This window comes from Pseudorca crassidens, chromosome 2 (genome assembly GCF_039906515.1).
Source record: "Pseudorca crassidens isolate mPseCra1 chromosome 2, mPseCra1.hap1, whole genome shotgun sequence".
NCBI classification, from domain to species: Eukaryota; Metazoa; Chordata; class Mammalia; order Artiodactyla; family Delphinidae; genus Pseudorca; species Pseudorca crassidens.
The window spans coordinates 75453215-75469156 of NC_090297.1; the positions used below are offsets into that span (position 1 = coordinate 75453215).

The following is a 15942-nucleotide window of genomic DNA, read 5'->3' on the forward strand; positions in this document are numbered from 1 at the left end:
CTTTGTGCCAGCTTACCCTTACAGCAGCCAATATAATTTGAATAGGCATATGCAAATTAAGCACTTCTGTTATGTAAATACCCTCCTTTGCTTTTCTTAACAGTTTCATACACAGCTGGCTGTTGCCCTTGAGGTTAAGAGCAGTGCTATAAACTGAATGCTTGTTTCTCATCTCCGCAAATTTCAAATATTCACCCACGACAAGGGTGTGTGTGTGGGTTTTGGGGATTAACGCTCTTTCCTAAGACAGACTTTAGTGGTCTTTTTTGCCAGACGGTCGGAAAAAAAATCATCTGGCAATTTCTCTCCCATCTCTCTTTCTAATAACTTCAGAGCCATCGTAAGCTGCCTGGTATGTGAAGAGTGAATGGCTTCTATCACAGGGAGACATGACCTTGGCAAACAAATTGGAAAGGCAGATTTAAAAAAAGGCAGATACTTTCTCATTTCCACCACTAAGCTCACTCCAAATAGTAGATTTTCACCCCGAAGCCATAGTCCTTGTAAGTGGTAGCAAACATTAAGTCTGGGTCAATAACTCCCTATAAATATCAATAGAGGCATTCCTTCAGTCAAGAAAAATTTTGCACTATCACCATTGGGTAGTATATCTCTTCTGTACATCATTAAGCAGAAAGGAGTTAATTGTGAGGAAAAGAGGAGGAGGGAGCCCTGCAGAGAAAATGAGATGTTTCATGTAGCTATATGTCTCCATCCCAGTAAAATATTATTACATAGAACTAGGTTCCATCATGGAGGAGATAGTTTCTTCTCATCTCTGGTGTGATTAACGTGGCTGCCCACATGAGAGCTGTTATGGGCTGAATTATGTCCCTCCGAAAAAGATATGTTCAAGTCCTAACACAACTTTGAAGTACCTCAGAATGTGCCCTATTTGGAAATAGAGTCATTGCACGTGTAATTCGTCAAGATAAGATTATACTTGGTTAGGGTGGGCCCTTATTTCAATATGACTGATGTCCTTATAAAAAGATATGAAGAGATACACAGGGAGAATGCCATGTGATGATAACGGCAGGTATTGGAATCAGGCAGCTGCAAGCCCCAAAATGCAAAAGATGCCAGCCAAGGACCAGAAGCTAGGAAGAGGCAAGAAAGGATTCTCCTATAGGTTTCAGAGGGAACATGAACTAACCCACAACTTGATTTCAGAATCCTAGCCTCCAGAACTGTGAAGACTATACATTTCTGTTTTAAGCCGCCCAGTTCATGGTACTTTGTTATGGTAGCTCTAGGAAACCAATACAAGGGTCTTTGGGTTCAGTCAAAGGCAATGAATTTAGCCCAACAGTACTGTGGTTTCTAGAGGCTATAGCTCTCATTTTAATGACAAATGCCCAATATATATTATAGCCACAATGGAAGCCTTGAAGCAGTGTAACAGGGAAGAGCCAAATCTGACTACTTGTTGGAACTGTTTCTTTTACTTTTAACCCTTGCTTCCCACTGCTTTTGTTCACTAAAAGGATACTGTCTATACGTAACGGCCTGCCATGGGGAACCCTGTCTCTCTGCCTGAATGTTAAACCAAAGTGCCTTTGTTCAGGGAAACATCCGGACCCTGTCCACCCCGTGGATGGCTGCAAGAAAGAAGAAATGAACACATCCCCTCCCTGAGGCTGGCCATTCCAGGGGATATTTACAAAACTTATGGCCTTTTTACTTTACTTCCTCATCTCCTCCCCCTCTGTGCTATAAAAGAAACTGGCATCCAAAGCCCGATAAGATGGTTATTTTGAGACTTCAGTCTGCCATCTTCTCGGTCTGCCGGCTTACCAAATAAAGTCATATTCCTTGCCTCAACACCTCGTCTCCGATTTATTGGCCTGTCGTGCCGGAGCAGAGTGAGCTTGGACTTGGTGACATCAGCATTGTAAAAGGAGGAAGGTTATACAGAGCTGGGTCATCCCCGAGGTTCAACCAGAAATACCCTCTCTCCTTACCTCAACCTTGTCTCTCTCCAAGGACCACAAGAAAACACAGTTCCACATGAGTTAGTCCCTCTATTTATTTTACTAAATCACAATATATTCCAGTTGAAATTCTAAAACTATCAATTCTAGGCTACCTACCAGTTGTCTTTACTCCTGTTCATAATGTTTAACCTTTGAGCTGTCGGTAACAAGCTCTACAAAGGGCTAGGCAGCCCCATCCTGGCTTTTAAGATCATTTTGCATGTGTTTGTTAGTGATCATACCAGGCTTTACTAGAAATTTCAAGGAGGAAGAAGGAGGAGAGATTTATATTGTAGAAATGTAGGGCTTCCCTGGTGGCGCAGTGGTTGAGAATCCGCCTGCCAATGCAGGGGACATGGGTTCAAGCCCTGGTCCGGGAAGATCCCACATCCCACGGAGCAAAAGCCCATGTGCCACAACTACTGAGCCTGCGCTCTAGAGCCCACGAGCCACAGCTACTGAGCCCACGTGCCACACTACTGAAGACCGCATGCCTAGAGCCCGTGCTCCACAACAAGAGAAGCCACCGCAATAAGAAGCCTGCGCACTGCAATGAAGAGTAGCCCCCGCTCTCTGCAACTAAAGAAAGCCCGCGCACGGCAACGAAGACCCAACGCAGCCAAAAATAAATAAATAAAATTAAAAAAAAAAAAAAAGAAATGTAAAGAATCCTAACTGGAATAGTAAGCGCCACCAAGGCATTTCACTGACCTCACCTGTTACTAGTCCCTCTGAGATTCTGAAGCAACATGAAAAACCCTCCAGTTGACAAGTAGCAAGAACCCCAGAAGAGATGTAAAGCATATGGGGCCAACACAGTCCTCAGATATCCGGAGAAAAATATGCTGTCCTCGTTTTCTTAGGTCAATGTCACAAGTTATGGGACCCACAAGAGAGAGGAATGCTGTCCTGGTCTTCTGTAAATCTCTTTAAACTCTGAGATCCTAAGAGCAAATTTTGTTTTGTTTTGCTTTTGCTTTGTTTTGTTTTGACTGTTTCAGCTGGCTTTGATTGGAGTTCACATTTTAGCAAATGCAAATGCTGGGCCAGCTGGTCCCTCTAATCTGCAATTTTTCTAACTCTAAACTACCAAACCCATTCTTCGGAGTTTTCTGCTTCTTTTCAGCTGTAAAGGAAAAACCTCAGTCCAGTCTACCTCCCGTGTCTTTCTCTTTTACTTGCACACAGAACACTTCACTTCTGACACCTCTGGTCACCAAATATGTGGAGGTTTTCCCCACACCAAACATTCTTCATGACACCAGCTGGGTGTCCTACAATTTAACTCAATTCTAACACTACCTACCTGAAGATATTGTAAGATCCCACAGGTTAAGGGCTCAGTCCCACAAGACTGCTCTTCACTTGAGATGCCAATCGCAAGTGACAGATTTCCAGGTTGCCCACAACTTCTGTCCAACTTGGCTACAAATCAGAGGTTCCCATATCCCCCTTCGTGGGACTGATTAATTTGCTACAGTGGCTCACAGAAATCAGGGAAACACTTACTTAAGTTTATCAGTTTGTTAAGGAATATGATAAAGAATACAGATGAACAGTCAGATGAAGAGGTGCACAGGGAAAGGTCTGGGAGAGTCCTGCGCACAGCAGCTTTTGTCTCCGTGGAGTTGGGGATGTATTTGCCACCCCGGAAGCTCTCCAAACTCCACAGTTTCGGGATTTTTATGGAGGCGTTGTCACAGAGGCACGGTCCATCATCAACTCCATTTTCAGGCTTTCTCCCTTCTCAAGAGAATGGGGGGTAGGGCTGAAAATTCCAAGCTTCCAATCATAGCTTTGTTCTTCTGGTAACCAGCCTTCATCCATGAGCCCAGCAAGAGTCACCTCATTAGAACAAAAGACCCTCTTATCACCCAGGAAATTACAAAGGTTTCAGGAGCCCTATGTCAGGAACTGGGGTCAAAGACCAAATATTAGAACAAAAGATTCTCCTAGTGTTCTTATCACTTAGGCAATTACAAGGGTTTCAGGAGTTCTGTGCCAGGAACCAGAGACAGGGACCAATATATTTTCTATTATCTCACATTAGCTAAAGTCATTTCTTGGCAAGGTCTCCCTGATATCATTCACCCCAGAAGTGAAGTGTTTAACACTGACCCACACGTTTTATGGCATCATCAAAGCCATCCTTCATACTCCATTGACCTCAGCTTTCATTTAAAGTGAGTTCAGTTAGATAAATATTCCAAAGCTTAGACTCATATAGAGAGATGAGACATTAAGTTATTTTTTATTTGGAAAGCTTCTTATTAATAGGACACAGCCCTCTTTTCACTTCCCTAAACTGTTACTGTTTGCATTCCTTAAGGCCCCTCATTTGTCCTTAAAGTGGGGCATTTTTTATGATAGCTTTTATATTAATGTTTACACTATTGATTAATCAATTCAACTATGTGCCAGATACTGTTCTAGATGATATGGATATAGTAGTGAATAAAGCAGAGAAGTCCCTGGGGTTTACAGAATTTATAAGCCAAGACAAATTGTTATAAATTGTTAAATCTAATACAATGGTAAACCACCATATTGGCTATACTTTAGAATCCCCTGGAAAGCGTTAAAAAATTCCAATGCCAGGACTTCTGGTACCAGATATTATACAGTAGCTTAAATTAGAGTAATCCTTCCATAAAAAATAACTTTAAAAGCTAAACAAAGTACACAAAACAACTATGTGAAGTCATTGGAGAACAACCAACTCTGGTAGGACTTAAGGGACTATGATTCCTGAGAGAAGGGAAGCACAGTTTCATAGTCACACTGGCTTTTTTCCCTTGAAAGGCAATCTCAGAGTGGTGAGAACTGCAGAAGCAAACCTAAAAGTCTTGTGCAATTTCCCCTCAAAGTATTGGATAACTGCTAAGCTGTGTATGTACGGGGCAAGAGTCCAAGAAACTCAGTAAAAAGCAACAGATGGAGGTTAAATTGCTGACAGAGACTTGAGCAGTCACATGGTGCTGGACAGATGGATGTTGGAGCTCCTCGCCAAGGTGCTGAGCCCTAGGTAAATACCTTAGAGTTTCATAAACCACAGAAGGGCTACCCTAGGAGTAAGGGGTATATACAGAGGTGAGGGCTAAACTGAAATAGACCAGTCCTAACAAAGTCTAAAACCAGCCCTTGACAGGACTGCTCTGATCGTCTGGCTCTGTATATGTTGGGCAGAAGATATGTTAACCCTCTCTGGAGGAGGATGACACCATCCAGAGACTATAATTTTTAATATAGAATGTCTGACACTTAATAAAGAAAAGCAAATTATTAAAAATCAAAAGAAAATAAAAACATACTGAGTATTTTCACTGCCCTAAAAATCCTCTGTGCTCTGCCTATTCATCCCTCCCTCTCTCCTCTGAAACCCCTGTCAACCACTGATCTTTTTACTGTCTCCATAGTTTTGCCTTTTCCAGAATGGCATATATACTTGGAGTCATACAATATGTAGCCCACATTTGTCCAAACCCATTAAATGTACAACACCAAGAGTGAACAGTAATGTCAACTATGGACTTTGGGTGATTATGATGTGTCAATGTACGTTCATCAACTGTAATGAGAGTACCATTCTGGTGGGGGATGCTGATGATGAGATGGCTGTGCATGTTGGGTGGGGCAGGGCATATATGGAAAATTTCTGCACCTTCCCTTCGATTTTGCTGTGATCCTTAAGATGCTTTATAAAAATAAAGTCTCAATTAAAAATAAATTCAAAATTTAAAAAAAAGAAAAAATTAAAACATACCTACAGGTGGTTCAGTTACTTTAAAGTACCTATCTAATATCTCTAACATCTATGATTAATGTGTTCAAGAAATAAAAGATACAGAAGAATCAAATAGAAATTCTAGAACTGAAAGATACTCTAAGTGAAATTAAAAATTAAGAACATGGATTTAATGCCAGTTAGACACAAGTGAACGGAGTATTAATGAACTGAAAGATGGAGCAGTATAAAACATCAAGACTAAAATTCAGAAAAACCACCTGATGCTGACTGACATCAACATTTTTGGGAGTGGGACACAGGCATCACTATGTACTTTCAGGCCTCAATTGTGAATCCATTGTGCAGCCTGTTGAGAATCCCCGCACAAGAGCTTAAACAGGAGGGTGATATGCTTTGGACTTATGTTTTTAAATGACCAGAGATCCCGTGAGGAAAATGAATTGAAGGAGATAGTGCAGAAGCAGGGACATCACGTAGGGTGATTTCGCCCTCAATTGATGTAGCAGCTTTCTAGTGGTAGAGGGCATATCTCAGGGCATACTTCATGGTACAAAATAGGATCCAAGGTAAACAAGAGCGACATAATATAGAACTTCCTGATGGATCAATGGAAGGTGGGGATGAAAGAAGAGGACAACTTATAAAACTAAGTGATTCTCATCCAGGGGCAATTTTGCCTCGCAGGGACATAGGGCAAAATCTGTAAACTTGTTGATCAATCTGTACAGTGCATCAGACAGCCCTGACAACATAAATACAAAATGTCAACAGGGCTGCTGTGGGAAACCCTGGTTTAACATCTTAAAAAGGTATGCCTTGCCCTCATAAACTAGCTCTTCCCTTTTGTGTGTCTGTGTTTTCAACTAACTGTAAAATTCTAGAGAGCAGAGACCGTATCTTTTACTTTTTTATCTTCACCTGCTGTACCTCATACATTAAAAAAAAAATAGGCTTTGTTTTTTAGAGTAGTTTTATGATTACAGAAAAATTGAGTGAAAGTACAAAGAGTTCCCATATACCTCCTCTTCCCTGCACATGAAGTTTCTCTTGTTATTAACATCTTGTATTAGTGATACATTTGTTACAACTGATGAATATTACCACATTATTATTAACTGAAGTCCACAGTTGTATTAAATTTTTTATACAAATAATACTTCTCAATAAATAATCAGTTACTGACTAATCTAATCATTTGTCAAGGAACATGACAATAAAAAAAAGAGGAAGAAGGGAACTATCAATTATTGAGCACCTATTCGATACCAAGCACTATGTAAGTCCATATAGGTATATAAAACTCGTATGTATCTATATGTAATATTATTATATAGAACCATGTCAATAACTGTGAGTTGGGTATTATAATCTCAGTTTTAAAGATGAGAAAATTTAGGCTCAGGAATTTTACATTATTTGCACAAAGTCACACAGCCTAGTAAGTGGAGAATTTGGAACAAAACTTCTCCCATATTCAGGGCCCATATTCCTATAATTACAACAAATACCCTTTTCCCCTCCTTTTTTTTTTTTTTTTTTTTTTTTTCACATTTCCTGTTTTAAAATGTCTTCCCCTGCTTCTGGTGTACAGCCCCAAGGAGTGAATAGTCCCACAAGTCCTTTTCCAGCCTCAACTCTCAACTCCACCACTGGAGGTCCATGTGGTTCCAGTCTGTGCCAAGTGGCTACTCCACCCCCTGATACTTTTAAGCCAGGCTAACACACCCACACGATCCGTAAAACCAAGTTGCAAATGCTAGCAGATGTTCAACAGTCTCTGGGCTCCCACTCTCACCTCCCTTTTGATGCCGCCTAATTGAGCTCACTCTCATCAGTCCACTTCTGAACTCTTGGCTCTCTCTGTACTTGCCCTGCACCCCAGATTAGGGCTGTTACTGGCATTTCCATGGAGGCTTTCTCCTCTGGCTCCCTGGCGTTTTCTGGCTTAGTCTGAATTTTCTACCTTGGTATCTCTCCTTGTCTCGGATGTGTCAGGGAAACACACATTTACTTCCTCTCAGACCTAAATCTGGTCTGGAATCTCAGTCCAGGGCAAGTTTTGACTCTCAGAATGTTATGGATGTTAAGGTTGGATGGAGCTGACTTAGATGAAGTGTGGACGGAGGCTCTAGACCAGAAATAGTTTGTAAACATTCTTTCTGCCCTCAGCCTCAGGAGCCTCAGGAGATGCTTGGAATTTAGAAACAGCGCACACCAGAGCACCAGAGCTCCAATGCGAACAACCTGTCGGGGCAGCCCCATATTCCCACCCACCTCATTCACTTCTTTGTTTTTGTATGTATTTTTCTTCTCCCTGTAAATTATAAATTCCCATGGGAGTAAGAATCATTTTCAATCCTAACATAGTTTCCTTTTCTTAAAATTCCGAGATCTGTATAAATATGTTAAGCTTCTATAAGGCTCATTGTTCTCGTCTGCTTCTTTTGAATGATATTGAAAAAACCCCAATTCTTTGCCTCTACAGTGACATCACTTCACTGTAAATGGATTCGCCACCATCGTCAAAAGCACTATTGAGGGCTTCCCTGGTGGCGCAGTGGTTGAGAATCTGCCTGCCAATGCAGGGGACACGGGTTCGATCCCTGGTCTGGGAAGATCCCACATGCCATGGAGCAACTAGGCCCGTGAGCCACAACTACTGAGCCTGCGCGTCTGGAACCTGTGCTCTGCAACAAGAGAGGTCGCGATAGCGAGAGGCCCGCGCACCACGATGAAGAGTGGCCCCCGCTTGCCACAACTAGAGAAAGCCCTCGCACAGAAACGAAGACCCAACACAGCAAAAATAAATAAATTTAAAAAAAAAAAAAAAGCACTATTGAATACACTACAGCAACTTCAGCATAGGGTCCCAGGGATGGATCTTGTTTTCCTTCCCCTTCCTAAGCTTCTCTCTTGTCCTTTTAGTAAACGCTGGGAGAACTGAAATTTATCTAACAAAAATTCTTCTCATCAATTATAGCTATTGCTTTGGTGTCATCTCAACAGAGCCAGCAGTCCTTTGGGTTCTCCTTCATTCCTTCTCTCCTTCCCTTTCTCTTCCCATGCCTACCCTTCCTCCAGCTTTCTTTCCCTTCTACTTGTCCTGTAGTGCTGGTGATATTCCCTTATAGGGGATTGGTTTCAGGAGAATGGTGAAAAAACTGCAATGCTCAGGAGAATCTTGAATCTTAAGTTTCCATTTCTTCTAGACATTTTGCTTCTTCCTCTCCTGAGTCAGTCTGGTCATTTTGTGCTATTTCTGGCAGCTCATATGCTTGGGGCAAAAAATGCAAAAGGAAGGAGGGAAAACAGAATTTTCTGTTTGTGAAATAGGATAAGGAGGCAAAATCTGGTTAGTTAAGCTGCTGAATAAAACACCAGATCCTGGATGGAACATGTTAAAAAACATGTTCTCCTTTAAAAAAAATATTGTTAAATATAACAGACATAAAGTTTATAAAACATAATATATAATTTAAAAAGTAATGTGCAACCACAAAGGGTATTTCTCTCCTTAAATGATGCTCAGGCTGAAAACTTTAGTCATCCTTGACTCTTTTCTCACACCCACATCCAATCAATCAGCAAATCCAGTTAACTCTACTGTCAAAAGCAGAGAAACGGACCCCTTTTCTCTACCTCAGCTGTGCCGTCAAGATTCAAGCCTCTATCACCTCTCGCCCGATTATTCCAAGAGAAGATCTCCTTGCTTCACCCTTGGCACTCTCTACAATCTACTCTTAACACTACAGCCAGAATGATTCTTTTAAATGACTAAGTCAGAGCCTGCTGTTCTTCAGTTCAAAAACCTGCAATGGCCTCCCATGAGACCTAGCATGGGAGTTAGCAAACCACAGCCTATAAATCAAATCCAGTCACCATCTATTTTTGTAAAGTTTTACTGGAATACAAAAACAACCACGTCCACTCATTACATATTGTCTATGCTACTTTCATGTTACAACAGCAGAGTTGAGTGTTTGCAACTGAGACCCTATGGCCCATAAAGCTTAAAATATTTACTATCTGGTCCTTTACAGAAGAAGTTTGCCAGTCTCTGACCTAGCATCTAATAAAGCCCTATAAAGCCCTGCTGACACGTCTCTGACCATATTGCCTATTGTTTCAGCTGCAGTGCCCTCCCCATGTCTTCCTGAAGACATCAGACATATTGCCATAGTAAGTCCATTGCGCTGGCTAGTCCCTCTGCCTAAAATGTTACTCACCCAGAAAGCCATGTGGCCTACTCTCTCATGCCCTTCAAATCTTGGCTCAAATGTCACCTCAATGAAGCCTCATCTCATTTAATTCTGCAAACCATACGCTCACTCTGCTCTGTCTTAAACTCCCTCACCTTCTTATTTTTTCCATAGAACTTATCACCTTCTAAAACAATAATAATTTAATAATTTATTTCATTCATTGTTTTGTCTTTTCTTGTAGAATATGTTCTCCATAAAGGGCTCTTGTACTCCTACGTGCTTACAGCAGTACCTAGCACATAGCAGGCATTTAGGAAATATTGGTTTAATGAAATGATACTGAGGTAATATAGAACATTACCATGTCTTTGAATCCCTCTTTGTATCCTTCTATAATCATACCCCTAACCCAACCTCCTCCCATGTAAATACTCTCTGGATAATTTCTTTTTTTTTTAATGGACCGAGTTATTTACTAAGGTTCCTTGTAAGAAGTTTAGAACATTACTTTGTGAGGATAAATTTCATGTGTGAGAGCAAACACAGAGCGGAGGTAGCCCTGGAGCTGAGGAACGGCTTTGATTCTTCGCAGAATTTGTGAGTCCACAGCTTTCTGATCAACCTTGCGCTGCTCTGTAATCTTGGATTTCTCTCTGTGTCGAAGATCTCACCTTCCTGGTGCCTGGGCTTACGGAGCTGCTTCTTCTTGAAGCGAGCGTCAGTGAGATGTTCTGGGATTTTCACACCACTGATATCAACTTTGGTGGAAGCGGCAATGACAGATTTCTGGTGTGTTCTCCGCAGAGGAACTTGATTGAGGGACAGAGGCCCAGTCACAAGTAGCAAGCCACTGCTCAGCTGCTTCAGGAACATGACCCTCTTGCCTCTGTGGCGCCCAGTGAGGATGATCAGAACAGTCCCAGGAGTGACGCTAGCGCGCAGTTTTCTCACATGCTTACTGAAGGGTTTTCTGCAGTGACTCAACAGCTTTCGAGGCATGTCTTCAGTAGGATACTACCTGGGCATTATTTCTTAATCTTTTTTTTTTTTTGCTTTTCTTTATAGTTGGATCGAGGTTTATATATCCCTACAAAATATATTCTGTAAGGTCAGCTTTTTAACTTTATATAAATTGATAAATACTTGTATGTCTCCTTCTGAGACTTCCTTTTTTTTCCCTCAACATTATTTATAACATTTATCCATATTGATGCAAGTAGTTATAATGCACTAATTTTCACTGCTGGATGGTATTCCAGTGTATGAGTACACTCCAATTCATCCATCTTTTCTACAGCACATGTATATTTAGGTTGTTTCAGTTTTCCCCCATAAACTACACTGGCAGAACATTCTTATATACATCTTCTACGCAGATGTAAGATTTTTCGTAGGGTTCACACTTAGGAATGGAATCGCTGGGTAGCAGGGATGTGCATGTTCAACGTTACTGGCTAATGCCAAATTGTTTTCCACAGAATTACACAAATTTATACTTCTACTAGCAGTATAAAAGAGGCCTATAGCTCCACATCCTCAGTAACACTTGGATTTGTCGGGCTTAGCTAGTGGTGGTGTACAATGGTAACTCATTGTGGTTTTAATTTGTATTTCTCTGGTCCCTAAGAAATTGAGAATCTTTTCATATGTTTATGAGCCATGTGTTATCCCTCTTCTGTGAAATACCTGTTTATTATTTTTCCTATTGGGTTGTTTTTCTTTTCCTTACTGAGTCACGTGAGCTTTTTCTCAAAAAGCGTTAATTTTCTCAAAGCATTGTATTTGAGGCCAATTGCACTACACAACTTCACGGCACCTAAGGGGCAAAACTGTCTTGAAGTTTAACACTATAATGTATAATAATGTTTAACACATAATGTATAATGATGATCCTGACTCACCAAGAAAAACTTACACAACACTTGTTGACTAATTAAATGAAAGAATAAATAAATACTCAGTAGGGTCTGTTAAAAGGGCGGTCCTGGTTTAAGTTAGGCAAACAAATAACATCTTTGAGGACTATTTTAATTAAATATAGGTAAAATGAAAATAAGGGTGTGTACATAAATTTCTCTGTGGAATTGATCATTTTCTAAAGATGTCCAATAAACGAGGTTGAGTTTCCATACAACAATTGACCTCATAAGCATAATTAGCTAAAGTGTAATACATGCTACATATACTAATCTTTAACTTGTCTTTTTCATTACATTAGAAAGACTTTTTTCTTTTATAGCTCTGGACAGAAAAAATGATGAAAATTGGCATTAATAAGTAATTTGTGAAGTAATACCCAAATTACATTTTTGGTAATTCTGATTTTCAACAATTCCAATAAAAATCTTTTCAAAAAATTAAAAAATTTAAAAAAAAAACAAAAAAAAGGTCAAGCAATAATTTTAATAAGAAATTTTTAAAAATCTGATAAATAATATACTAGGATGTAATATACAGTACAGAGAATATAACCAATATTTTATAATAACTTTAAATGGAGTATAATCTGTGAAAATATCAAATTGCTATATTTTATACATGAAACTAATATAATATTGTAAACCAACTGTACTTCAATAAAAAAAGAATTAAAATAAATCTGAAGGCGACTTTTGAACTCATGACTTCAGAGCATATTAGTATTATTTAAAGAAAATTATCTTAACTAAGAAAGATAACTTTCCAGTTTGAAAGGGCCCGCTAACAATAAATGAAAATAGACCTACATTAAAACACGTAACTGTGAAATTTTAAGACACTAGAGTTAAACAGAACATGTTTAAAGTTTACAGTGATTAAAAAATAAATACATAAAACGAAAAAAAACAGTTCACCTAGAAAGTACTGACAATCAGAAAAGCACCCAATTATAAAAGCAATGGAGTGATGCTTTAAAATTGGGAGAAAAAAATATTTCTGACCTGTACTGGTAATTCTATACCAAATCAAACTATCAATCAAATGTAAGGGTGGAATAAAGACATTTTCAGGTATGCGATATCCAAAAACAAAAGCCATTCTTCCCCTTTTAGAAAACATTACTAGACAATGTGCTTCTACAGAATGAGGGAGTAAAACAAGCAGGAAGAACACATGGAATTCAGGAAATAGAGAATCCATCACCATAGTGAGGGTAGGAGTATCCCAGGAAGATGGTGAAAGGAGATTAAGATCCCAGGAATTTGGTTACATAGCAGGCCTGGAGAGCAACTAGCCCAATTTGGAACGAGAGGATGCAGGACTTCAAGAGAAATGTCTTCCACAAACTGAGAGATTGCCAGATGTGTTCAAATGTAGTGAAAGGACACATACTTTTTATAAGCATTTTGGGATGAACTAGTGCTACTAGGAGGAAAACTAAGCAAACAGGAAATCAATGAAATTATTACCTTTAGGGAAACAAAAAATTTGTGTAAGGAAGGAAATGCAATTGTATGCAATCATATTCATTATCTGACTTAACTGTGAATAACAATGTAAAATTTGAATATCTAACCAACATTTATGATCTATATAAGAAGGATGGACGAGGAGTGGTGTGTGTGTGTGTGTGTGTGTGTGTGTGTGTGTGTGTGTGTGTGTATCTATGAAAGGAGTGTTAAATCCTTTTTTCCCACAGTGGGAAATCAATGAATAATGATTAAAATTATACAAATAACCAAGAATTGTAGTGTAAGGATGTTATTTAGATACATAGAGGTAAATTCCCAAATAAACAGTTAAGAATGCTAAAAGTGGCTGACTGAAATTCAGAGTGGAGGATGCAGAGGGGATGAACATTTCCATTTTATGATTCATAGTTACTAGTTTTTTAAACTTACGTGTTCATCTTAGATAAAAATAAAAATGTATTCAATATATAAACAAGTAAAATAAAAGAAATATTATGTTATCACCAGTATGAGATATCTCCTTTTAACAGGGGAGTTTCTGGGGCCTGGAAAGAGAAAAGTCCAGGCTTGGAGATAAGATCAGCAGGCAGTGTAAGAGGCTTTTCTCAAGGTTAAACTATTTACTAGAGACACACACACTGCTCAGACCCAATGTGCTGACTCTAGCCCGCTTTAGTTTACACTAAAGTTTTCAGAGTATGATTAAATATTCATCTGTAGAATTTTACTCCTTCTTGATGACACTATATAAACGTTAGTGAAAATGGGAATACAGTCTCAGAATTAATATTCCTTGAATACTTACTATACGACATCCACTTAACATACCTTACCCAGTTTTATTTTCACAATAATCTGATGAAGTGGTAGTCATCCCCATTTTACAAATGAGGAAATTAAGGCTTAAGGATAGACTACCTTGCTCAAGGCCACACAGGTAACAAGTTTGGATCTGGGCTTGGAACTCAGATTTGCCTGACTCCAAAGTTTAAGTCCTCTCAGCTTCTCTTCCTTACATGACTATAAGGGGGCACGATGGAGGTGGTAACAATCAAGGATCACGTCTCTTACATTGCAAATATGTCCAGTGGGGGGTGTGGCACCATCTGGCCTAGGCTTGTGGGTAGATGGTGAGGGTGCCTTGCCCCTGCCTCTTGTGTAGCTCTACAATAGGACTTATCACATCTATCACAGTTAATCATTTGCACATCTGTCTCTCCAGACTGAAGAGCTTCACCACGACAGGTAGTGAGTACCACCCATCTGTGCAGGCTCAGCACCTGCCATAGAGTCAATGCTCAAGAAATGTGCAGTGAACAAACCTGTTAGTTTCAGGCTTAGACATTAAGAGTATTTCATGTTCTTTCTGGACAAACTTGGCTGTATCTAATTCCCCATCCTTAGTAAGTCCTGACGGTTGATGGTTTAATTAGAAAGCATTAGAGGGGCCGTATTAATCAAAATCAATGTTTATAAATCTTTTCTCTGAAGCAGTCATGTTATAATTTTAGTGCATAGTAATCAGCTTCTTTCATTTTTGCCTGAAGTCAGTAGTTTCATAGACCTTCCAATCTGCTCGACCTTCTCAATTTTGAATCACCCAAAGCTAAAAGCTGGAGTGCAGTGTTGATCCCACCCTGCCCTTTCCCTCCACATCTATTCAAGCTTGAAGGCTTACTAATTCCACTTCTTTAACCTTCCCTTCTCTCCATTCCCTCAGCCTTAGCTTAGACATGCATATTTCTCTGGGATCAATGCTGTGTCTTTATTCAATCTCCCTTTCCCCAGGTTACCCCCACTCTAAATGAGGGAGAAGTGTAATGGGAGACTGATGGAGAGCACTTAGTTCTGACTAGAGGTGACTCATGTGAGAGAACCCAGCATAATAGGTGGCACACAATGATTCCCAAAACATATTTGACGATGTTTGCTTGTTTTTTTGGTTTTTTTTTTTTTTGCGGTACGCGGGCCTCTCACTGTTGTGGCCTCTCCCGTTGTGGAGCACAGGCTCCGGACGCGCAGGCTCAGCGGCCATGGCTCACGGGAGCAGCCGCTCCGCGGCATGTGGGATCTTCCCGAACCGGGGCACGAACCCGTGTCCCCTGCATCGGCAGGCAGACTCTCAACCACTGCGCCACCAGGGAAGCCCTGTTTGCTTGTTTTGTTGGGGGTTGGATCAAGGAGTTAGTCTGGAGGAGGTGAATTTTAAGCAGCCCTTGAAAGAGAAAATTCCTTTGCTTAGATTTATTTTATACGCTGTGATAAAACAGGGGCCATTTACCAAAGGTTAAATTTTGCTTCTTTGCAAAATGAAACCTGTAACCCCTCACCGAATTAAACTGCCATGACCAATACATTGTATCACGTGCAACAAGTATGCTGTATTTTTCTCTGAAAAAAACTTTTTCTCATGCATAACAGTCATAAACCAGGAAGCAGGGGTGTATTTCAGAAGAAAAGTGACACCCCACAATTCAAAGGAAGTGGCTTCTGTTTAAGGAATTGAACAGTTAGGGGGAAAGTTTCCATGTGGGAGACTGCCACTTGTCCACGCTTCCTTCCTGTGAAACATCAATTCTTCCTGAGTACAAATATTCTGTCCATCCTTTAAAATAGTCCTCATG

General features: G+C 40.0%; 1 pseudogene; it reads right to left on the reverse strand.

Moving 5' to 3' along the window:
• Window positions 1–10392: 10392 nt before the first annotated feature.
• On the reverse strand, window positions 10393–10952 carry LOC137210885 (large ribosomal subunit protein eL6 pseudogene; annotated as a pseudogene).
• Window positions 10953–15942: the final 4990 nt, after the last annotated feature.